The sequence below is a fragment of the Mus caroli genome, unplaced genomic scaffold (genome assembly GCF_978045245.1).
Source record: "Mus caroli unplaced genomic scaffold, Mus_caroli_1 scaffold_16, whole genome shotgun sequence".
Taxonomy (NCBI): Eukaryota; Metazoa; Chordata; class Mammalia; order Rodentia; family Muridae; genus Mus; species Mus caroli.
The window spans coordinates 21009950-21035706 of record NW_028227271.1 but is presented as its reverse complement, the minus strand read 5'-3'; the positions used below and the strand labels follow the sequence as shown (position 1 = coordinate 21035706).

The 25757-nt window shown below is 49.1% G+C and overlaps 1 protein-coding gene across 12 annotated transcripts in view; it reads right to left on the bottom strand.

Moving 5' to 3' along the window:
* A4galt (alpha 1,4-galactosyltransferase (P1PK blood group)) overlaps nt 1–25757 on the bottom strand; it is a 49702-nt gene that overhangs the window by 2573 nt on the left and 21372 nt on the right. The window contains exons 1-4 of one of the 12 annotated variants that reach the window (XM_085831736.1): nt 24430–24547; nt 4488–4622; nt 1504–1608; nt 1163–1306 (exon numbers count right to left, since the gene is read on the bottom strand). The gene's annotated coding sequence lies outside the window, so the exon portion shown is untranslated. Of the gene's footprint in view, nt 1–1162; nt 1307–1503; nt 1609–4346; nt 4369–4487; nt 4623–12783; nt 13931–24366; nt 24388–24429; nt 24756–25757 lie in introns of those variants that run through there. The other 11 variants (XM_021183442.3, XM_021183444.3, XM_085831734.1 and 8 more) reach the window with 11 other exon arrangements.

The window sequence follows — 25757 nt, the reverse complement described above, 5'->3', positions numbered from 1 at the left end:
GGGACTGGAAACAGAAGGTTGTGAGTGGCGTCAAGTGGGTTGTGGAAATCAAACCCGAGCCTTCTGGAAGAGAGCCAGTGCTTGTAACCACTGGACCAGCTCTTTAGACTCAAATTATTTCATTTTTAATTACTGGGGTGGGGTGGGGTGGGCATTGTGCACACCTGTAGATGCCTGCAGAGACCAAAAGAGAACATTGGATCCCTTGCAGCTAGAGGTACAGGTGGATATGAGCCACCCAACATAGGTCTTGGGACCAAACTCAGGTCTTCTACAGGATTAGCAGCGTGTGCTACTACACCTGGCGGACTTTCTAAGTTGGTGAGGATGGGAGTTCACTAGATAGACTTGGCTGGTTTTTCACTCGTGATCCTCCTGCCTCAGCCTCCATGCTCTACTGCTTCTTACGTTTGCTCTTTCAATACATTTAGCATTTCACACATCCAAACCTGTTAAACCCTTACAGGCAACCTGACCGGGTTAGTCCTTGCCTCTTCTCGCCTCTGCCTTAAGGATGAGGAAATGGACAGTCTATAGTCCTCATGCTGTCCCCAGGCAGAGAGTGACAGGATGTGCACGGGAGGAGTGGGCGGGGTGGGCTCTCTGGGGCGATAGCTGGCCCTGGAAGACTGTAGCTAAGGGTGTATCTGGTTTGCTGGATGAACTCTGCCCTATAACCTGAACTTTAACACCATACCTGCTGCATGTTCTGGGCTGCAGTCACACCCCTCAGACCCTTGGCCACTCCAGAGGACAGTTGCATCTGTTTTGTGGGCTTTTTTGGTTTGTTTGGTTTTTGTGTGTGTGTTTTGTTTTGTTTTGGGAGACAGGATTTCTCTGTATAGCCCTGGATGTGATGTTCTGGTACTCGCTCTAATAAACCAGAAATCAGGTTAACCTTGAGCTCAGAGATCCACCTGCTTCTGCCTCCCGAGTGCTGAGATTAAAAGCATGCACCACCACCACCCGGCCAATTGCACATTATTTGGACATTAGAAACCAGAAATTTTGAGTGGAAAGAGGTCACAGGACTAGACCCAGTCAGGTAGATGCTACTGGGAACTGAGAACTGAGTCCCTCCAGGACTCTTGGAATTATCATCTCACAGGGATGGGGTTTGAGTCAACATACTGAACTCTGTCCAGGATAAAGAGCTACTGACCAGCCTGGGCAGTCCATGACAAGGAGGTGAGGAGTCCTAGCAGCCTGCAGGCATCCTGGACACGCACACTGGGTTAGGAACTAGTCTTCTGTGCTAACCGGAGTATATGGCTTGTCCTCTCATGCTCAGGCCTGTCACGCCCACCTGCAAAAGATGGAAGGCAAAAAAGTCCAAGACAGCTAGAGGCCGTCAGCAACCACTCCCTCCCGTCCAGAAGGGCAAGCCACTCAGCTCTGGCTTTTAGAGGTCGGCCCTGTTGTCAAACTGAGAACATTTGCCTATGCTCAGCCCTGTGGGAACACTGTCTAGAAACAGGGTCAGTCCAATTGACTAGAACTCACTGGGTGAAGTGACACTTGGGCTGGGCATCAGGAAGAGAAGGGAAGAGCAGTCAGATGGTGGAGGCACTGGTCAGTAGGAGCCTGCACCTTTGTTGGCACCATAGGCTGGAAGGGACAATGGGAGGTACTAAGGAAGGTGGCTGTGTCAGACAGGAGTTCAGATCCCACAACTAGTGGCTTACAAATGCCTACAACTCCACCTCTAAGACACATAGTACCCCCTCCCTTTCTGGCCCTGTTTACAATCACATGCATACATACACACAGAGAGATAAATACATATACATGAAATGACTCTTAAAAGTGTTTTAATCTGGGGGGTTGGAGGGATGGCTCAGCGGTTAAGAGCACCGGCTGCTCTTTCAGAGGTCCTGAGTTCAATTCCCAGCAACCTCATGGTGGCTCAAAACCATCTGTAATGGGATCCGGTGCCCTCTTCTGCTGTGTCTGAAGACAGTCATAGAGTGCTCATAAATAATAAATAGACACGCCCGGCTTTAAAAATGTTTTAATCTGACTTTAATCTCAGCACTTAAGAGGGCAAGGCAGGTGAATCTGAGTTCCAAATGAACCTGGTCTTAAAGAGAGGAAGTTCCAGGACAGCCAGGACTACATAGAGAAACTATGTCTTGAAAAATCAAACCAGCCGGGCGTGGTGGCGCACGCCTTTAATCCCAGCACTCGGGAGGCAGAGGCAGGTGGATTTCTGAGTTCGAGGCCAGCCTGGTCTACAAAGTGAGCTCCAGGACAGCCAGGGCTATACAGAGAAACCCTGTCTCGTAAAACCAAAAAAAAAAAAAAAAAAAGAAAAATCAAACCAAGCCAACCAAACTATGTTTTCATCACTACAAAGATGAGACAAGAGGATCAAGATTAGCCTAGGCTATTATAGTAAGTTCAAATGGCCTTGAACAGACCTTAAGATACTCTGGTCCCCCTGGCCCTGTATATGCCTTATACCTGTGCCTTCTGTCACACCACCCTCTCCCTGGCTCCTTATCTATCTAAGCCATCTGTCTTTCGAGTGTCTCAGAATTCAATATGCTGCCTCAGGACCTGCCACCCTCTCTGCTTGGATGGCTCACTCTCTACTCCTAACTCGCCCTCAAGCCTCGAATACCTCACTCTAGAGCTCCCTGCCTTCCTCTTTGGTTTACTCTCCCTAGCACTTATCCCAAAACACTGTGCTTACTGTACAGGTAAATTATTTAGAAATAGCCCAATATGGTAATTTGAATGAAAATGGCTCCCTTAGGCCCATAGGGAGTGACAATATTAGGAGGTGTGGACTTGTTGGATTGTGTCACTTGGGGGTGGGGTAGAGGTCAGCTGCTCAGGCCACACCCAGTGTCTTTCTCTCCCTGCCTGCCTGCCTATCAAGATGTAGAACTCTCAGCTCCTTCTTCAGCATCCTATCTGTCTGTGTGCCACCGTGCTTCCCACCATGACTATAAGGGACTAAACCTCTGAAACTCTAAGCCAACCCCAGTTAAATGCTTTCCTTGTAAGAGTATACCATGTTCAGGCTGGAGACATGACTCAGTGGTTAAGCCTTCTGCTCTCCCAAAGGTTCAGAATTCAATTCCCAGCAACCACATGGCGGCTCAACCATCGATAATGGGGTCTGATGCCCTCTTTTGGCACGCAGGTGTATGTGCAGACAGAGCACTAATTCATTAAAAAAAAAAAAAAAAAGTCATCATGGTCACAATAAAACCCTAAGACACCTAACAAAGGTAGATATGTTGTTTTATTGAGCAACTCATGGAGAACAGACTAGTGTCCTAGTTTCCAATTTACTATATAGCCCAAAGATGACCTTGAACTTCTGATCCTCCTTCCACAATGCTTCACGTGAGCAAGGCAAACGTTCTACCAACTCAGCTAACATCTCAGCCTTGTGTTTCTCGTCGTCTCTGAGGCAGTGGCTCAGGCTAGCCTCGAACTCAGGATCCGGCTCCCAACTTCCCTTCCTGCTGGGATGAGCAGCTCATTCAGTAATTTATATTTTGTTGTACTTGTTTAGCATCTGGAATCCTATCCAGCTCTATAGGTGTTGTCAACCTATTGGACAGGTAGGAGAGGCAGTGAAGGAAGCAAGACGTGAGGAAGTCTGGGAGCCAGCAGATCAGTGGCTGAGCAGGGTGGGGGGGTGCTAAATGAACAAGAGCATCAGGGAGTGAGTGAGGCTGGAACCAAGGTCAGTGAGCTCCTTGGGAGCCCAACCAGTGTGTGGCTGAGCCCATAGCGAGACAGACCCTGGGAAGTCACCAGCTCTGTCCTCCTCCTTTGGGGAATGAGGCTATTTTGGTCATAAGCATTTTGATTTATTTATTTTTTTTGAGAAAGACAGCCCTGGCTGTCCTGGAGCTCAGAGATCTGCCTCCTCTGTTCCCTGGGTACTGGGAACCCAGTAGGACTACAGGTAGATGGATGTATGGACAGCCATCAGCAGAGTATAGCCCTTGAGTATTTAAGACCATGGCATAGGGTGGAGACCGACCACCAGGCCTGAGGTGGGGTAAGGTGTGCCTGACCACAGCTAGAAGGTGCTAGACTCAGACCATGTTTGGTATCATTGGCCCCCAGCTGAAGATCCAAGAATAGAAGTTATATACCCAGCCAAGTTGGCCACAGCTCAATACCCATGTGACTTTAGACTCAAAGCATGGTCCCATCCCCCACTGGGTGGGCCTTGCAGCTGCACCCCAAGTCCTAGCCCTTGTCAGAAGAGCCTGGGATGTCCCTGTTACCTCCCCGGTACCCCTAGGCTTCCTTCCCTAGGGCAGGGAGCTATTTTCAGGTAGTGTATTAACTGGTCACACTGCTGCTCTAAGCCTTACCCCGGCTCCCTGTTATCAGATCTCTCTATGATTCACTGTAGGCAGTGAAACTGGGCAGAAATACAGGCTGGCAGAGACAGAGCTTGGCACCGGGTCCAGCACTGTTTTCCAACTCAAGTGCAACACTCTTAATGGATGTACCTCCATCTGTTTCCCTGGCTGACCAGGAGCCAAGATGGTGTCATGGGGATGGTCAGATGCAGCCCACACTGAACCCCATAGATCTTGCCTCTGGGCTGAGTGCCAACAGAATGAGCCAACGGAGAGTCAGGCGATCTGATGGGAATACAGGCACAAGAAGAGAGATGGTCACTCAGGCAAGGTCCCCACCCAGGCTTCCTATGTGTGGTACCCTACCTATTCCCTCCCCAGGCCTCTGCAGACAGGATATGCAGCCCCAACCAGGGGTCCTCTCATAAGGTACAAGAAAAACGCAGAAGACTCTATTCAACAACTAAACAGGGTTTCGTGGGACACACCTAGGAGAACCAGGGATATGGAGCCTGTGTAGCTGAGCAGGGGCCGTACAGTGGGAGTCCCAGGAGATCCTTGCAAAGAGGGACTGGTGGTGGTGGTAGCCTCATTAGTGAGCCATGGGCAAGACTGCTGGGGTTTTCAGGCCACCAGAGGAACTCGGGCTTGGATGGGGTGAGTCTTGCTGGCATATGACATGGGACCCAGGAAGGACAAGACAAAGCCCCAGTTTGGGTGGAGGCTCTGAGCCTTACCTGCTTGGGGAACATGGTATGTGTCTAGAGCCCTGCCAGAAAGACAGGTTTCGGGCTGGAGAGATGGCTCAGCGATTAAGAGCACTGACTGCTCTTCCAGAGGTCCTGAGTTTAATTCCCAGCAACCACATGGTGGCTCAAAACGAAATCTGATGCCCTCTTCAGGTGTGTCTGAAGACAGTGACAGTGCACTCCCATACCCATACATAAAATAAATAAAGATTTATTTATTTATATGTAAGTACACTGTAGCTGTCTTCAGACACACCAGAAGAGGGAGTCAGATCTCGTTACGGATGGTTGTAAGCCACCATGTGGTTGCTGGGATTTGAACTCAGGACCTTCGGAAGAGCAGTCGGGTGCTCTTACCTGCTGAGCCATCTCACCAGCCCCGAAATAATTCTTTAAAAAAGAAAGACAGACAGATAGATAGACAGGTCTCACAGACTATAGTGACAGGTGGGAGGGCTGAGAAAGGAGAGCTACTGGGGCAGTCTCTAAGGTTAGGGAATTTCAAGTTGAGCAGTATGCCACTGATCAGGACTAGCCCCTCTTTTTTAATATTCTCCTCCCAGTTCTCAAGAGTGAATGGTCAGAATACAGTTCCAACTCTATGGTTTCAGTTGCCTCCAATTCAGTCCAGTCAGGTCCTTTTCCCATTGCCTTCTCCCCTGCTTAGACAAAGACTAAGGTATCCCGGAGTCCCCCAGTCCACTTCAATATCCCTTCCCAGGAGGGCTGTGTACAGGACACATGCCACAAGACCAGTCACCTCCCTGAGCCTCAGGTTCCTCGCCTGTACATTAGAGTCTATCTCATTGGCCCCCAGGCTCCAGGGAGCTGTAGGAGGCCCAGGGCAGGGGCTCACCCAGGGCAAAGGAAAGAGGGTTCCCATTCCACTTTGCTTCCAGGGATACTACATGCCTGAAGAATGGATAGAAGTCCCACCCAGGGGCTGGGCTGTAAAAGCAGTTCCCTTGGTAGAGTGCTGGCCTAGCACGCATACAGTTCAGGATTCCGTCCATTCTCAGCACCACACAAGACAGGCATGGTGGCACACGCCTATGATTCTAGCAGTTGGGAGGCAGAGGCAGGAAGATGAGACCTTCAAGGTCATCTTTGCTTGCAAAGCTGAGATAGAAGACCCCGACTAAAAAAAACAAACAATATGTCATGTCCACTGACATTGACTTGATCCAAAATTGAATTTAGACTCAGCTCAAGCTGGAAGACAGAAGGATTTCCGGCAGTTAGATAAAAGCCAGCATGCCTTGGGAATCTCTTCAGCAAAAGGCATCTTTTTCCCTTGCTGGCAGAAGGGACATATGGCTCCTCGTGGTGGTTTGAACAGGTATAACCCACCCCCTCCCCATAGACTTATGTATTTGAATGTTTGGCCAAGAGCGTGGCACTATTAGGGGGTGTGGTCTTGTTGGAGTGGGTGTGGTCTTATGGAGGAAGTGTGTCACTGTGGAGGCATGCCCACTATGGGTTATAGTCAAGATGTAGATCTCTCAGGTCCTTCTCCAGCACCACGTCTGCCTGTGTGCCCCATGCTTCTTGACAATGATGATAATGGACTAAACCCCTGAAAGTTACTCTTTTTTAATGTGCATTGGTGTTTTGCCCACATGTAAGTCTGTATGAGGGGGTCAGATCTTGGAGTTACAACAGCCGTGAGATGATATGTGCGTGCTGAGTATTGAACCCGGGTCTTCCAGAAAAGCAGTCAGTGCTCCCAACCACTAAGCCATCACTCCGGCCCAACATCAAAAACTTTTTTTTTTTTTTTTTGGTTTTTCAAGGCAGGGTTTCTCTGGCTGTCCTGTAACTCACTTTGTAGACCAGGCTGGCTTCAAACCCAGAAATTCGCCTGCCTCTGCATCCCAAGTGCTGGGATTAAAGGCGTGTGCCACCACGCCCGGCTCAACATCAGAAACTGTAAGCCAGCTCCAATGAAATGTTTTCCTTTATAAGAGTTGCTGTGGTCCTGGTGTCTCTTCATAGCCATAGAAACCCAAACTAAGACAGCTCTCTATTGACATATACCTGTGCTGTCTATCAACATATTAAAGCCTAAACTGGCCACCAGACTCCTCCAACCCTTATTTATAGGTACTTGTTAAACATCTCAAAGCTAGCATCCTGGCCCTCCTAACCTTCCCCAATCCTCCTGTATGATGATAGGCTCCATCTGCCCAGGCATCACTTATCCTGTATTGTGGGACCACAAAAGGCAGTCTGTGTTCTGGTCAAGCAAGGCTTACCCCAGAGACCCATTAGAAAACTCTACAAGAGACTGAACAGCGAGCCACGTTCCCAGACACAGGCACCTGACATCTCTTGAGTCCTCAACTCCATAATCCTGTGAATATCATTCATGTAGACAATGTCCCAAGCTCCAGGCATTCTGGCTAGACTCCACCCCCTACAGTTAACCTGACAATAGCCAGGTGTGCTCCTCCCCACAGTTACTCAGCAACAGCAAGGTAGCCCAGCCCACTATAAAAGAGGCTGCTTGGCCCCCTCCTCCCTCTTTTGCTTCTCTAGCCTTCTTGCTCCCTCTCTCCCTCCCTTTTCCCCTCTCTCTACCTGGCCATGGCCGGCCTCTACTTCTCTACCTTCTCTCTCTCTCCTACAATAAAGCTCTAAAACCACAGACCACCTCTCTGTGCTAGAACGATAGAATAGGCCTTTTCCTAAAGAGCCGGGTCTAATCTCCCACAGGAAGGCCTCTCAGCATTTCCAGCCACCAGGCTGGACCAAAGACCCCCGAGTGGGAACCATCTTCTCACCCTGTCCCCTTCTCCTTTCAGCCGCGGGACTGGACAGAGCCACCCCCAGAGCCCTCACTTTGTTCTCAGTTCTTCCAAGACATACAGCGATGTCTGGGATGTCCTAAACTGAGAACATGTTATCTCTGGCCTCCCTGAGGCCCCGAGACCCCAGACTGTTCCCTCTCCACCCTCCACAGACTGGGGTTCCATGGCTTCCCATAGCCAGACACCCACATGAGCAGTGTGGAGAGCACACAGCAGTCCCCCTTCTGCCTGCCCAGAGCCTTGGAGCTCTGGCAGGATGTAGGTCACCTCTCCCACCCCCTTTATTTCCCCACACACGGCGCCCCACACTGTATATAATGGCAAGGTTTTCCCTCATCCCACCCCCCCACTCCCCGCTCTTCTTTCCTCAAAATTCTTGCTATTCTCCGCTATCCAAAAGCAGTGGAGAGGAGAGGAGGCTCCGTCCCAACGGGAATGAAAGGATAGCTTCGTTGTGACCCCTCTCCTATGGAATCAAACACAGCACTAAAAAATAAACACAGCGGGGTGTGGTGGCGCACGCCTTTAATCCCAGCACTTGGGAGGCAGAGGCAGGCGGATTTCTGAGTTCGAGGCCAGCCTGGTCTACAAAGTGAGCTCCAGGACAGCCAGAGCTATAAAGAGAAACCCTGTCTCGAAAAACCAAAACAAACAAAAAAAAAAAACAAAAACAACAACAACAACAACAACAAAAACAAACAAACAAAAAGAAAACCACATTATAGCTTCAGAGTTGAGGATACAGAGAAAACCCAAACTCTCACATCCATGTAAGCATGTCTGAAAGCACAGAGATCGCCATCCACAACACCGAAGCGGGAAAGACGACGGGTGCACAGGGACCCAGGGGCGAGGATCTCAGAAAACCCCAGTCGTTGCTTGTCCCAAACTTCACTTCTAAGAGGGAGATGGGAGCAGGTGTGGCCTGAGTAGACTAGGTGTCTTAGTTCCTTTCATTCTTAACTCTAGAGCCAGAGCCATATGGCTGAAGCTGCCGAGTTTTGCTGCTTACAGGAACTAGAACATGACCCCCTTGTACTATTACATTATCACTGGCTTTATGTTTTCCAAATCCTTCACTACCTAAGATTAGCTATCCTGGTTCTTGCTCTGTAGATTGACCTTGAACGCAGAGAAGAGCATGCCTGTCTCCAGGGATTAAAGGTGTGTACCACCGTGCCTGGATCTAAATTTAGCTGGGTAGGATCTTGCCCCAAGGTCCCACTCCCTTAATGTGTTATCTCCTAGAACACAGGATTTTGCTCCATTTCACTTCCTGGTACCCCTTTAATACTCAAACCATATATTTTTATATTTTTCCTTTCTAAGCTTGCTATGTTTGTTCAAACTTCTCTTCATAAGACTTAACCAGAGAACAAAGTCTCTGCTGGGCTTTTCTGAAACTTCTTTTGTCAGTGCAATTTATCTGGGTCTCTTCACCTTAGCCTCAGGCAGACTTTTCAGGCAAGGGCAAAAGGTAACCATATTCTTCACCAAAATACCACAAAAACAATCTTTATGCCACATACTGAAATTCTTCTCCTTTGAAATCTCATGGGCCAGGTCAACACAGTTCAAATTACTCCCAGCAACAAAGTCTTCCATATTCCTACTAGGATGACCCATTAAGCCCCATTTAATGCATTCCACTGCTTTCCAAATCCAAAGTCCCAACATCCATTCTTTCAAATAAAAGCATGGTCAGGCCTATCACAGCAATACCCCACTTCTGGTACCAACTTCTGTCTTAGTTAGGGTTTTACTGCTGTGAACAGACACCATGACCAAGGCAAATCTTATAAAAAAAATAACATTTACTTGGGGCTGACTTACAGGTTCAGAGGTTCAGTCCATTATCATCAAGGTGGGAGCACGGCAGTATCCAGGCAGGCATGGCACAGGCAGAGCTGAGAGTTCTATGTCTTCATCTAAAGGCTTCCAGACAACTGGGGGGAGAGTCTTATGCCCACACCCACAGTGACACACCTATTCCAACCAGGTCACACCTATTCCAACAAGGCCATACCTCCAAATGGTGCCACTCCCTGGTCCAAGGATATACAAACCATCACAGATGCTAAGCTCAAACCTGCCAAATTTGAACTCAGGCCCTAAAACCCACATGGCAGAAGGAAAGGTTCCCGAACATTATCCTCTGACCTCCACAGCATGCCCAAGCCCCACAATAAATAGGTAAATGTAAAATAAATTAAGAAAGAAGAAAAGAAACATGAAAACACTCCAACCCAGTTGTTAGGTCCCAATCCCTCAGCTCAGGCTAAATTTGGAAGGACTGCTGGTGGATAGATAAAAGCTTACAGTTAGGGCTCCTCGAGAACCTATGGAAAAAGCTACTTGCCTTGCCCCTGGCTCTCTGTGTCTCTATGTCTGTGGTTAAGTATCAAAGCTCATGCTAACTCCAGGCTAACCTCTAGCCTAGGGAAGTTACACCCGTAGTTAACATTTATCAGTTATCAAATATCAAAGCCTAGCGTCCCAGAAACTCCGGAGGCATGTGGATCTCTGTGAGTTCCAGGTCAGCCAGGATGGACATGGCTTTATTGATTAGAGCACTTGCCTAGAATGCATGAAGCCCAAGATTCAAACCCTGGCAAAGCTGAAAACAAAACCAACCAACCCACACCCCTGGCCCCTCCTCCCCATCCCCAACACCTGGCCAGAGAGCCAGAAAGCAAGCAGGAATTGGACTCCTTACATTGGCTGCACCATCTCCTCCTGCAAGGGTAAAAGCTAAGAACCAAACAGTTGAGGGTTCAGTGTGTTTATAAAGTGCAAAGATAACCAAGATGAAGGGTCACTGGGCTCTCTTTTTTTGTTTTTTTTGTTTTTTTTTTTTTTTTTTTTTTTTTTTTTTGAGACAGGGTTTCTCTGTATAGCCCTGGCTGTCCTGGAACTCACTCTGTAGACCAGGCTGGCCTCGAACTCAGAAATCCGCCTGCCTCTGCCTCCCATGTGTTGGGATTAAAAGCGTGCGCCACCACGCCCGGCTGGGCTTTCTTTTTATTGACACTTATCTAATAAAGCTGTGTTCAAAAGGTGTACTCTTATTATCTTGTGCCACCAAGAAATAAAATGGTTCCAACTACACAGGTCACTTCCTTTTATCATCTAGAGTGCTTATTCTGGAAGAACTATCCCTCCCTCCATCTTTCTCCAGTGCTGGAGACTGAACCTAGGCCTTGCTCACGGCTAAGCACCAGTGCGCCAATCAGTCACAGCTGTAAGGCCTGACTTTGCTGTGGCTTGGCCCTGTGCCATCTGCTGCAGGAGGCCATGACCTCCCTATGGCCTCTAGAATTCTTCAAGCTGCTGAAAGCACTCCTAGTCTGTCTTTGAAACAGGAATAAGTACTCAGTAGCTTTGGATAGGTCTCTGTGGAAGTCCGTCAAGGAAAGCTTGTCCATTAGGAAAAGCTATTCCTCTGGCCTGGAGGCAAGCATTGCAAGCTACCCAAAACTTAAGAGTCAGTCTGGTTGGGCAGGTTAACCACGTGGCTAGAGGGTCACTTCTTAGGAAGGCAGGACCACCCCTACCAAAGTAGTCCATCAACCCTAAACCTCACTAAAGAGATGGAGGAATAGCCGGGCGTGGTGGCGCACGCCTTTAATCCCAGCACTCGGGAGGCAGAGGCAGGCGGATTTCTGAGTTCGAGGCCAGCCTGGTCTACAAAGTGAGCTCCAGGACAGCCAGAGCTATAAAGAGAAACCCTGTCTCGAAAAACCAAAAAAAAAAAAAGAGATGGAGGAATAATTACCGCTTTATTGAGATAACGTACTTCTCCTTCCTAGAATTCCTGCTCCTAAGCATACTCCTCCCCACCCACCCTGAAGTTCTTTCCCAATAAGTCAGAACTTAAGTTCGCTTTTCAGGCACTCCGAGCCTCTTACTCTTTCTGAAAGCCTCTCTCTGTGACCTTCCTGCCATGTGGCTGCTTAGCTCACTCCTAACTCAAAGGAAATGGCTCTCTCCCTCCCTCCCTCTCTCTTAAAACTCACCCTCTGTGGTCCTTCAATTTTATTTTTTAAATTCCCAAGACAAGAACCCAAAAGTGACTGGCTTGGGCCAGATCTGGCAGTCATAAAATTCCCAGGACCCTAGCTCCCCAGAATGAGCCCACGGTTCTCAACGATGTGCCGATATTACAGGGGCTTTTGCCAAAAGCATGGGCTCCTTGCTTGGGACCATTTTGGTTACAATTCCAAAGCCTGGCATTTCTGCCTCATGTGGCGCTCATCATTTCTTTTACTCTGGTTGAAGGCACAAAGACAGAAGGTATTCTCTAACCTTTCCTGGAATCAACTTGAAATAAAATCAGGTTGAACCAAACTGCCCTACCTTACCCCACCCCCATTCTAAGATCAGAAGGGAGCACCGCGAAGGAGGCAGACTGGATACCCTCCAGCAACAAGGGAGATGGGAGCTTTTCTCCTAACTTCTTACAGAACCAGTGATAGTTTGTATATTCTTGGACCAGGGAGTGGCACCATTTGGAGGTGTGGCCTTGTTGGAATAGGTGTGACCTGGTTGGAATAGGTGTGTCACTGTGGGTGTGGGCTTAAGACTCTTACCCCAGTTGTCTGGAAGTCAGTCTTCCACTAGCAGCCTTTGGATGAAGATGTAGAACTCTCAGCTCTGCCTGTGCCATGTCTGCCTGGATGCTACCATGCTCCTACCTTGATGATAATGGACTGAACCTCTGAACCTGTAAGCTAGTCCCAATTAAATGTTGGTTGTTTTTATAAGACTTGCCTTGGTCATGGTGTCTGTTCACAGCAGTAAAACCCTGACTAAGACAACCAGCCAGACCACATCTTGACAAGGGCTGCTCGACTCTCCCTCCATTTCAAACTAAAGCACATGTCATACCTTAGAGATGAGACTTGGTGGTGTCTGTTGCTGGATCTCTCGTCCTGCTTGGTCTTTCCCAATGTGGCCATGGTGAGAAGTTTGAAGTCCATGGGTCTTGAACTGAGCCCTGCCCTCTGTTTTCTTTTCTTTTTTTTTTTTTTTCCCCTTTGGTTTTTCGAGACAGGGTTTCTCTGTATAGCCCTGGCTGTCCTCGAACTCAGAAATCCACCTGCCTCTGCCTCCCGAGTGCTGGGATTAAAAGTGTACATCACCACGGCTGGCTGCCCTCTGCTTTCTTTGTCAGCTCGGAGGTTCTTTTGAGCAAGTCTGGAGTTCTACTGGGCTGTCTGCCATCTGTCTCTGGGTTCCTTTCAAGCAGATGTGGGCTCTGTTGAGGTATCTGAGCATACAGGGAGGGCTGGAATTCTGTAATTTTGTAATGTAAGCCACACAGAAACAAAGAGTGTTGGAACATGGACATTTCTAGGGTAACGTATGGAACTATGGGAAATGCTAAATCTGAGAGATCTTGATGACCTGGGCAGAATTCTGGAAAAGTAGCCTTTCATGAGCTCATGGTTGATCTAGAAGTGTCCTCTGTTTTAACCATGTGTGGGCACGTGTGTATGTCACATGTATAAGCCACTGTGTGTGTGTGTGTGTGTGTACAGGATGACATGTGGGAGTTGATTTTGTCATTATTTTCAACATGGTCTCTTTGGTCCTTGAGTTCTATATATCTGAGTGTAACTTTGAACTTGTGATCCTTCTAAACTTTAAGCACTGGGATTTCAGTCATATACCGCCATGCCTGGTTCACTTAGCACCACAGATGGAACCCTGGGCTTCTCGCATTCGAGACAAGCAATGAACTAAGCTGCAGTCCCTGCTCATGGATATCACCCTTAGGCAAAGCAAACTAGACCCAACTACACACTGTCCATTCTACGCCATACCTCTCGATAGTGATTTTAAAAGCAGACATTAGTCACTGTGGTGCAGGGTCAAGTTCTTGATGGCTCTTGTTGTCGGCACTCAGTGAAATCAGGAAGAAGAAACCAGCTCTCATCTGGCTCTCTCCTTCCCTTTTTACTTCAGCTTCTCTGAGGCTCTCCCCTCCCCCAGCCTGGGATAATACAGCCCAGGTCAGGCTGAGTCCTGTTCCTAGGTGTTGTTCTATGGGAACCCCTCAGAGCTTCAGCAATACCCTAATCTACACATTCCCCAACCCAGACAAGTTAAACCAAAGTAAGAAAAAAAAAATCACATACATTTCTAAAAATAACATCAATGGGGGTCAGAGGGCTGAAGAGTGCCTGCCTGCAGTTCCAGAAGAAGGGAGTTTCAGTTTCCAGGACCCATGTAGGGCAGATTACAATCACCACGGACAGCCCTACACACACACACACTCTCTCTCTCTCTCTCTCTCTCACACACACACACACAAGAAATAAAACTTTCAATAAAAATAAAATTGAGAACATTGGATGGTCCTGACACAATGCTGTCCATCAAAAATATCATCTAAGATGCTGAGCACACAAGACATGGCTGGACAGTTTTGTCTACTGCTGCATCTGCAGTCAAACTCATGAGAAAAAAACCAAAAAAACAACAAAAAAAAAAAACCTCTAACAAGTACTAGTTTCTATTTAGGTCTCTTTTTGATTCCTGAGGTTGTGTTTTTTACGTTTCCTTTGGAAGTCACAGTGACTGTTGTCTGCTGGCATTCCATACACAAGAAAAAATGGCTCACACATTAGCTCAAGTAGGATTTAGAAGACATGACACTGCCCACAGGAGAGACAGCTTTAAATGGGTTTGCTGGCACGAGCTCCGTCCCCTTTCCCTTATTCCCCACATGAGATCAGATCAGGCCAACAGGGGCAGCTCCCATCCTGGGGACTAGGCACTGTTGATACAAAACCAGAGACCTAGTTGTTGTCCAGAAACCAGATGGTCAGTTGTTCAGAATTAAAATGAAGTGACCCGAGCCTGGTGGCACTCGACTCTAATCCCAGCACTTGGGAGGCAGAGGCAGGTGAGTCTGAGTTGGAGGCCAGCCTGGTCTATAAGAACAGTTCTGGGCTGGAGAGATGTGGTTCAGTGGTTAAGAGCACTAACTGTTCTTCCAGAGGTCCTGAGTTCAATTCCCAGAAACCACATGGTGGCTCACAACCATCTGTCATATAAGAGGGATCTGATGCCCTCTTCTGGCACACAGGTGTACATGCAGACAGAGCCATTTACACACATTTAAAAAAAGAGAGAGAACAGTTCCAGGGCAGCCAGGGCTACACAACAAAGCAAAGGAAGGAAGTAGCCAGGGTCATAGGGACACATGTCTGAAGTCTGGACACACGGGAGGCTGAAGCAGGAAGGGTTGAGACCCTGTCAACACATACATACACCCCCCCCAGAGACTAACACCTGGATGAAGATAATCATCTATGAATAGGAGATTATACCCCACTACACCCTGGGACAGAGATGCTCAGCGTGGAGCCCCACTGACCTACTTGAGCAATGACAAGTATTTCTGACCACACTGGGTGAACCACCAGGCAGGCCACACCTTGACCACCAGGTGGCCTTGCTGAATCTGATGGGATTGCTAGGACCCTGGCTTTTGCCCTAAAAACTATAGGCTACCGGGCCAAGGAGATGGCTCAGCAGAGAGAAGCAATTGCTGTGCACTGTGATGACCTGAGATCAATTCCCAGAACCCACCGTGGAAGGAACAAAGCCATCCTGAACTCCATGCGTGCTGCGGGCCACGATTGCCCTGCAAGATGCCAGAACCTTTAGAAGTATTGCTAGAGCTGCTCACGGTATCAGCTAAAATGGGGCAGAGTTCCGAGGAAGGAGAGACCAAAGGCATCTCTCTTTGTTCACAGAAGAGACACGATGATACTCAGAGGGGCCCAGAGCTTTTATCATTACATCCACGTGTAAGCCAGCCAGGTGACTCTGAGCACCTGTGATTCCCAGCCCTTTGGAGATGGAGACTGGGATATCTTGAGTTCAAGGCCAGCCTGGGCTACAGAGCAAGACCCTATACAAAAACCAAACCCAAGAGATGGACCAGAGAGGCGACTCAGTTTGGTTAAATCTACTCGTTCTTGCAGACAACCCAGGTTCAACTCCCAGCACTAACACGGTGGCTCACAACCATCTATAAATCCAGTTCCAGGAGATAAGATGCTCTCTTCCTTCCGACCTCCTGAGGAACAGGCATGCACATGGTTTACATACCAACGTCAGGCAAAACACTCATGTGTGGTGGTCAAAGGACAACGTTAATGGGTTGAGGGCCTGAACTCAGGCTCTCAGTGAGGCTTACGCGCCAGATACTTCCATACTACCCATTAGCCTCTTGCTGGCTCAGGCCAGATTGGTTTTGATTTTTTTTTTTCAGTGTCTCACTAGTTTGGCTGATCAGAAACTCACAGAGACTGCCTGCTACTCCTTCCCTAGTGTGTCCCACCAGGCTTAAAGACCACAGCTTTGATATGTTCTTCAGGTTTATGTTTATTTTATGTGTCTGAGGGGCTTGCCTGTGTGTATGCACTTGCACTGTGTGTGTATGCCTTTTGCCTGAAGAGGGCATCAGATCTCCTGGAATTGTAGCTATGGATGTTGGTGCCAGGAACTGGCTGTCTTCTGCAAGAACAGCCAGTGCTTTCAAACACCGAGCCATCTCTCCAGCCTCTAGTTATCAAGCAGCAAAGTCCCCTTAGGATGGATAAAGAATTTAGTTAATAAGAAGCAAGAGCGGGGCTGGTGAGATGGCTCAGTGGGTAAGAGCACCCGACTGCTCTTCCGAAGGTCCAGAGTTCAACTCTCAGCAACCACATGGTGGCTCACAACCATCCGCAATGAGATCTGGCGCCCTCTTCTGGAGTGTCTGAAGACAGCTACAGTGTACTTACATATAATAAATAAATAAATCTTTAAAAAAAAAAAAGGGCTGGTGAGATGGCTCAGTGGGTAAGAGCACCCGATTGCTCTTCCAAAGGTCCAGAGTTCAAATCCCAGCAACCACATGGTGGCTCACAACCATCCATAACGAGATCTGGCGCCCTCTTCTGGAGTGTCTAAAGACAGCTACAGTGTACTTACATATAAAAAATAAATCTTTAAAAAAAAAAAAAAAGAAGCAAGAGCACTGACTGCTCTTCCAAAAGGTCCTGAGTTCAAATCCCAACAACCAGTTTGGCCCCAATTTTATATTTGAACTCACATATCTTTAAGAAGAAAAGAATTTTAAAAATTACCTTATTCATTCAGTTGTTTTAATTTGTGTGTGGTTGTGCTGGTGGGATACATATGCCACTGTAAACTCCTGAGTTCTCTCTGTCCACCATGTGGGTCCTGGGGATTGAACTCAGACCATCAGGCTCAGGGCAAGTACCTTTACCCACTGAGCCATCTGACCAACCCTGTCTTGTAGCCAAGAGACAAACTGGGCATGGTGGCATATGTTAACGGTAGAACTGAAGAGTGGAGGCAGGAAAAAAAAAATCAGGAGTTCAAGGCCAGGTTGCACACTGAGTTCCAGTAGACCCTGCCACCAAGGATGGAAGAAGGAATGGGATGGGGGGGGGGGGGTGGCAGACAGCTTAACCCTTCAGAGGCAAGGCCAGCAAGTTGTGGGGGCATGCCCTTAATTCCACACTCAGGAGGCAGAAGCAGCAGGAGCTCGGAGTTCCAGGCTAGTCTGGTCTACTGAGAATTCCAGGATAGCCAGGGCTAAGCGGAGAAACCCTGTCTTGAACAGAAGAACAAACAAACAAACCAAAACAAAAAAACCAAACCAAACCAAACCAAAAAAACAAAGAAAGGACAAGCACTCCCAGCTGCTGCTCCCTCACTCGAGCCCCTGCACCCCCAATCTTTAGGAAGTTTCAGAGCACAGATAAACAGAAAACCACGTATACACATGTTAATTTGAACACAGGAGGACCCTACAAGCCAAACTGCTACCTCCCTGAGAAGTTCTGCTGGGCCTGCCCACCCCCAACATGGGCAAGGGACAATTTGAACACACACAAAATGACCCTGTAATAATGATGCGCAGTCAAGGATAGTTCTTTGTTGTTGTTTCTGAGACAATGTCTCAAGGGGCCCCCTTGGCCTCAAACTCCCTGTGTAGCTGAAGAAGGGCTTGAACTCCAATCCTCCTGCCTCCACCTCCCGAGTGTTAGCGTGCACCACCATACTGTAAATGGCTGGCTCAGCCTGCTTTCTTATAGAACCCAGGACCACCAGCCCAGGGAGGACATTATCCCCCATGGGCTGGGCCCTCCCCCACTGACCACTAATTAAGGACATGCCTTACAGCTGGATCTTATGGAGGCACTTTCTCAATTGAGGCTCCCTCTCTGATGACTCTAGCTTGTGTTGAGTCATAAAACCAGATTAATACTACTAGGCAGCAAGGCAGGGAGGTGGCTCATCAGGTAAAAGTACTCGCTCTTGGGCTGGCGAGATGGCTTGGCGGTTAAGAGTACTGACTGCTCTTCCTAAGGTCCTGAGTTCAAATCCCAGCAACCACATGGGAGCTGACGCCCTCTTATGGTGTGTCTGAAGACAGCTACAGTGTACTTACACATAATAATAATCTTTGAACCAGAGTGAACTCACAACCATCTGTACAGCTACAGTGTACTCATATACATAAAATAAGTAAAATAATAAAAAAAAAAGTACTTGCTCTTAAAGCCATAAAAACAGCCTGAGTTAAATCCTTGATACCCACAGTGGAAGAATCAACTCTATATCGTCCTCTGATCTTCACACACACCCAGACACACACACACCATATTTGCACATATGCAACAATAATTTTTAAAATACAAGTACATGGAAGGGTGTGTTGCCTTGATGGCAGAGTACATTTGTAGCATGCATGAATGCAAACAAGGGCATTAGAGTGCTTAGGTATGGTTGACAAGAAGGTTTTAATTGTAGATACGAGGATACAGTTAGAGGCATCATCTGGCCAGAGTCCAGACTGAACAGGAGCCCTGAGATTGGGGGGAGGGGGAAGGAGGAGGATCAATGGACCCAGTGAGAAGCTGAGGACCAAGAGAGGAGCAAGAACAAAGGGAATTCATGGCTGAAATGTCAGGTTTATCTAGGAACGAGAAGCTGGTCCCTGGGTTGGAGAGGTTTAAGGTAAACTCATCCTTAGCTACCTGTGAGGGCTGAGGTGCTGGGAGGAGCCACTGGTACTGAGTGAGCCTTATCCTGGGTTTCTTTGGACATGACAATGCACAAGGCCCTTGTGTTCAAGCCAGCATCAAAGAAATTTAAAAGTATATGGAAGACGTGTGCAGGCTACGTGCAAACACTGCGCTAGCTTATAAAAGCTACTTTAGTGTTCTGGGATTTTAGAGCAATGCCTCATGGGTAGCTAAGGATGAGCCTCTGAAGTGAAGCCCCTGTGTTAATGTATCCAGCCCCCATCTCCAGAGCACCGCTGCTTCCTGTCAGTGAAGGTTGCTGCTGCCTGCCTTCCTCCGACTTCCCCACTTTGATGCCAGAAGTGGTTTCCACCTTCGGACTTTCAGAAACGCCACAGCCAATGGATCCCACTTTAGATCCCCATCCTTAACATCTTGTAGAAAATCTGTAACTACTCCCATATGGCTAGCTCCTGGAAAGGAGAGTTCTGGGTCAAAGGCAGGTAAATATCGCTTTACAGACACAGTGAACAGCCTATCCTCCCACCTCCCTGCCCACACCCTCACAGGGGCCGGCCCTCCAGGGCACCAGGCTGTGCTCCACACTAGTATCATTTTACTTTCTGCTCTTCATCCTGTGAGGTTATCCCCCGAGGTTAAATAAGTCATCCTCAGAAGAAGTGGGTAGAGGAGTGGTCACGAGAAGTTAGGGAGGGGGGATGAGGGGAGGAGTCTCTGATTGCTTCAGACACCAGACTCAGTTAACTAGGACTTGGCTGTGTGGTGCACTTTAGGTGTTCTGGCCACAGCCAGAAACAATACATATTTCAGAATAGCTAGGGTCTGGCATAGAGAGGGTGTTTGATGACTTTCAAATGCTAACTGCACTGCCAGCCTGTATTTAGGTAGCAAACTGCCCCCTGAACATACCCTACAGATACGGCCCCTCAATCCAATTGGGCTTTTTTGGGGGGGCGGGGGGAGGGAACAGGATCTGTCTGTGTAGCCCTGGCTCTTCTAGAACTAGCTCTGTAGACCAGGCTGGCCTCAAACTCAGCGATCAACTTTCTTCTGCCTCCCAAGTGCTGGCATTAAAGGTGGGAGCCACTACACTCAGTTCAATTTGTAGTCTTTTTTTTAAATACTTTTTTTTAAAAGATGTATTAATTTAGGTTTTTTGAGACAGGGTTTCTCTGTAGCCCTGGCTGTCCTAGAACTCACTTTGTAGACCAGGCTGGCCTCGAACTCAGAAATCTGCCTGTCTCTGCCTCCCAAGTGCTGGGATTAAAGGCGTGCGCCACCACGCCTGGCTAAAGATGTATTTATTATTTATATGAGTATACTGTCGCTGTCTTCAGACACACCAAAAGAGGGCATTGGATCCCATTACAGATGGTTGTGAGGCACCATGTAGTTGCTGGGAATTGAACTCAGGACCTCTAGGAAGAACAGTCAGTGCTCTTAACTGCTGTGCCATCTCTCCAGACCCTCAATTTGTAATCTTAAAAAGAGTTGAAACCAAGGCACAGCTGGGAAATGGAAATGCTGGGTGGGATTCAAACATCATTTACCAGCTGAAAGGGGTCGATCTCCCGAGACTGCCCTGGAGCTGAAAGGGGTGGATCTCCCAAGACTGCCCTGGAGTGGGGGTTCAGTGTCGCTGTAATGAAGAAAGGCTGGATCCTGAGTTTTGTCTCAAACGGATAGCTGAGAGTAAGGAGAGTCTGGCCCCTTGTGGGGCTGCCACCAGGGACCTTCCAGGAGGAGCAATGAAACATTACTAACACCTGGATACTTGTTTCTGAGCGGGAGGGCCCCCATCTCTGTCCCGCCCTCTCTCCCCTCCCGCCTCTCTTCCCCACCCCCCACAATTCACACTGACTTTAAACACCTCTTACTCCTTCTGCCTGTAGGTGTGAGCCAGCACACCTGCTCTGGAACAATGTCTTCCGCCCCTTGATCATCTATCCATCTCCAGCTTGCTAAGTGCTTTTTGTTCCCCAGCTTCCCGATCGCCAGTTTACACCGGGAGGTGTGACCTCAGAGGCTGCGTTGTTTGAGGGAGCGAGCTTGTGGGAGAACCAGGGCCCAGAGGAGAGCTACAGGCTCGAGGGTTTCCAGACCAGCTCTGCGGATGGATAGGGTTCCATCCAAATGGAAATGAAGGTCCCCTGAGAAAGAGAAAGGGGCACTCCCTTACCAGAACCGTTGGGCTCCACTTCATTAAATTTACCAGACAGAAAGCTCAGAAGGGAAATAACCACCTGCCAGTATCTCTCCATCTCTTGTGTGTGTGTGTGTGCACGCATGTGTTAACACCTGGTACCTCACATGGGCGAGGACTCCAGAGGAGACTCAAACAGCCAGTCCAACCCTAGCAGAAGGGACTAAGAGAGCTCTGAAGATCTTTCATCTGCTGGCTGAAGCCTTGCCCTCCCCTGAGGCGTCCCATCTTCCCCAAAGGCGCTCAAAGCCAGTTCAAAGAGTGTTCTCCAAGCCCGTTTCTCCCGGTTCTTGCCCGTACCCTTCTCCGGAGTAAGTTCATTCTTCCCAGTTTAAAGCAAAATTAAAATTAAAAACTTGTTCCTCGGGGCTGGGGGTGGAACCTAGTTTCTAGATTGCTAATATGAAGGGAGCCCTGGGTTTAATCCCCAGCACCCCATAAAACGGCCACCATGGTCTGTGTAGTCCCAGCATTCTGGAGGCGGAAGAAGTTTAAGTCTAGTCTTAAAGCAATATGGCATGTTAGAAACCAGTTTGTGCTACATGAGACTCTTACAACCAACCACCCAACCAACCAACCAAACAAACAAACAAACAAAACAAAAAACCACCACCACCACCAACAACAACTTAAACTAATAAAAACTCAGCTCCTGGGACTGGCCAGCAGTTAAGAGTACTTGGAGAAGCCGGGCGTGTTGGCGCAGGCCTTTGATCCCAGCACTTGAGAGGCAGAGGCAGGCAGATTTCTGAGTTCAAGGCCAGCCTGGTCTACAAAGTGAGTTCCAGGACATCCAGGACTATGCAGAGAAACCCTGTCTCGAAATAACAAAAAAGAATACTTGGAGAATCCCAGTGACCACATGTAACTCTCAACTTCAGGTCCAGTTCAAACACCCTTTTGACCTCCAAGGACACCAGGCATGGGTGGGGTGCACATACCGACTGGCAAAAATGCTCATTCATAGTAAAATAAATAAATTCAAAACCAAACAACAACAACAAAACACCCCAGCTTCTCAAACATATATCTGAAATCTACAATAAAGGAGACACACTTTGCCAAGGAGCAGCCAAGGGGCAAAGGCTTCACACCTGATGAACAGCACACAAACTCTTAGCTGCTCACTGTTTGACTCAGCGGTTTCGATTCTAGAGAAAATGGAGACACTGACCCACGGTCTGAGGGAGTCTGAGGAAGTATGCCCAGGCTAGGGGCTTCGGCAGAGCCAGCTGGTGAAACCGGCTCACACACTGAACAGTCTAATTCTTTTCTCAGGAAAATCTAACCATTCATAAAAACTGTATGCATTTATAATGATGTAACAGTATCTAGGTGGGTGTGGTGACACGGACCTTTTAATTGCAGCACCCTGAGAGCTGGGCGTGGTGGCGCATGCCTCTAATCCCAGCACTTGGGAGGCAGAGGCAGGCGGATTTCTGAGTTCGAGGCCAGCCTGGTCTACAGAGTGAGTTCCAGGACAGCCAAGGCTATACAGAGAAACCCTGTCTCGAAAAACCAAAAAAAAAAAAAAAAAAAAAAAAAAAATCCAGCACCCTGGAAGCAGAGGCAGGCAGATCTCTGAGTTGGAGACCAGCCTGGTGTATACAGTATTCCAGGGCAGCCAGAGCTACACAGTGAGACCCTGTCTCAAAACAAAGGGTAACAGTATCTAAAAGAACCAAATGCATTCATTATACAACAAAAACCAGGGCAGTTGAGGTGGCTCAGTAGTAAAGCTGTTCCTTGAAGTCATTGAAGGTCTGGACTGCTCCTCGCCTTCCACCTCCACCTCTAAGACCAGGCTGTTTTGGGGTGATATGGTGGGTCACAGTCGCCTCTAGAGATTCAAGCAACCCTGCCCACACCCTGGGATATTCATCACTTCTCCCACAAGTGAACAACCTTTCTCTGGGACTAATCCTTGTCAATATAGACAGCTGCAGAGGTTCAAAGAAACAAAGCAAACTACAGAATTGTTAAATAGGTCCCTGCGACCCTTGAGCTGTCCAGGCAGGGACCAGCCCTTGAGGCATTGAAGAAGCGTTTTCAAAACAAAACAAACAAACAAATAAAACAGGGAGGCCGAGTTCCTGTGAGTTTTTTGGTCTTTCGTTTGAGGACTTTCCTTTATGGGAAAGATTTCTGCTGCGGAAGGCCAGAGACTAGGGGAGTGTGAATGGAGGACAGTTCTGCTATATTGGAGTCCCCATTCTTAGGGAGGAGAAAGGTCAAAGCGGCGGTGGGGTGGGGTGACGGGGAGCCGGAGGGTGTCACTTCGGAACCGCTGGGGTTGCAGCAGCTGGATTGCTATGGACGTGACAGAGCAGAGATGGAAAGGACACTTTTTTTGTTTGTTTGTTTTTTGTTTTTCGAGACAGGGTTTCTCTGTATAGCCCTGGCTGTCCTGGAACTCACTTTGTAGACCAGGCTGGCCTCGAACTCAGAAATCCGCCTGCCTCTGCCTCCTGAGTGCTGGGACTAAAGACGTGCGCCACCACACCCGGCTGGAAAGGACACTTTTAATCTCCAACGGGCTAGAGACAGTGGACTCTGCCAAGGAGATGAGAAGAACTTCTAGCCCCAGATGACATGTGAAGACACTGAGGCAAGGGGGCTCGCCCTAACAGTGAAAAGGGGTGGATAGGGAAAATCTCCCAGGCGCAGCCTCTTCCAACCCCATCCGGCTTCCAGTCCCACACCTCAACTGTTCTCATCTGAAGAAGGGGAGAAGCGGGAGCGTGCTGATCCGGGACCGAGCGCTGGGTCCCGCGACTCCATGCTGGCTTCCCTTGCTCCCCCGCTTTTCCCAGGCTACCCCCTGCACCTGAAGACCCTTCCCGGTGCAGGTCCGAAGCCGGATCATCCAGAAAGCCCGGAGCCAACTCCCAACCCGAAGCCCTCCCTGCAGCGCGCGGCATTCCATTCCTCTCCGGGATGCGCCCCGCTGCGACCTCCCCGAGCACGCCCAACGTGCAGCAGCGCTTTGGGATCAGGACTTCGGATTCCCAATCGTCCCCCTCCCCCGGGAACCTCGCCCTCCGAGGGCCGCCGGGGCTGCGGGAAGGAATTGCGGGATCCTAGCCGGCCCCAGACTAGCTCGCGCCGCGCCTCACCGCGCTCAACTTCGGGGCGCAGTCGGGTGCGGGCGGCAGCTAAGGGACCACGGCGCAGAACTGGTGCCCGCACCATTGTCGCCTGTGGAACAGGTGGCCAGGCGGGGACCCGGGTCCTTGGTGTCTTGCAGCTCACCTCCCTTTCCAGCCTGGAACAGGGGCGCCCCGGATCCCAACGAGATCCCCCTGCCCGCTACCCTGTCCCTGAGACCCAGGTACCTCCGGCTCCCGCGGCGGCGGGCGGTTACTGCGGCCCTGGAGGGCGGTGGCTTGAGCCCAGCGGACAGGAGCGCCGCCCCTCCAGCCCTGGGCGGGGTCTGGCGGTTCTGCCCCGCGGGTCCCTCTCCGCCTGCAGCTAGTCCTGTCTAGAAATGGGGGTGGGGGCTGGTGAGATGGCTCAGTGGGTAAGAGCACCCGATTCCGAAGGTCCAGAGTTCAACTCCCGGCAACCACATGGTGGCTCACAACCATCCGTAATCCTATTCTAAACCTTCCGGTTCTCTCTCCAGCCATTCTGCCCCAGAACTAGCAATCCTCCTGCCTCAGCCTCCCAAGTCACTCCTCCAAGACAGGGATGAATCCCCTACCCATGGCTCTATTTTTTTTCCATTTAACAGATGGAAAAAAATAAAAAGCCAGGCTCGAAGCAGTTTAGTAAATTACATAAATGTTCTGCAGTTGAGAAGGGGCGACATCTGAGACTTGAGTCAGCCTGACGCCACTGCCCAGCAGCGTCTATTTCAAGTACTCCTCACTCCCTGCTCTGGCCTGCTGTGACCCAAGGAAGGGCCGGGCCCACGGCATGGTGTTCCTTAGTGGCGATTTCCCCGGCCAGCTCTCCTCTCAGGCTAGATGCCAACGTGCCGTCGCAGCCCTCCCCGCTTCATCTCTCTCACCATACAAACCTGTGTCCAGGCCGCTGAGAAAATGGAAACACCCTATCCCAACCCTGAGAACAGCCTGGGTAAACAGGCTTTGTAAAAGCGAATCTGTGGAAAATTCTCACCCCTTCACCCCACTGCTGACAACTACCTAGCTCTTGGCTATGCCCACCCTTTCTCATTTTCCAGGAGATCCCCAGCCTCCAGCTGCTAGCCGTTGTTGCTCCTGCCCCTCTTGCCCCTTCCTGGGCCATTCCCATTAGTGCTCATCACTCCCAGGTTTGATTTTTTTGGTTTGGCTTTGCCAGACTGCTTCTCATTCTAGCCCACGGCTTTCTTGTAAACCACAGTGGCCTCAAACTTGTGACAACCCCTCTGGCTTTCGCCTCCCAAATGCTGGGATAACAGACTTCGCTCATCTTAAAACTCAAACAAGGAGCCCTGCCAGCCATGGTGGTGCATTTCTTTTCAATCCCTGCATTTGGGAGGCAGGCAGGTTTCTGAGAGTTCGAGGCCAGCCTGACCTATATAGAGCTTTTTAGGCCAAGCCAAGGCTACACAGTAATGGATAATGAATGGTGTT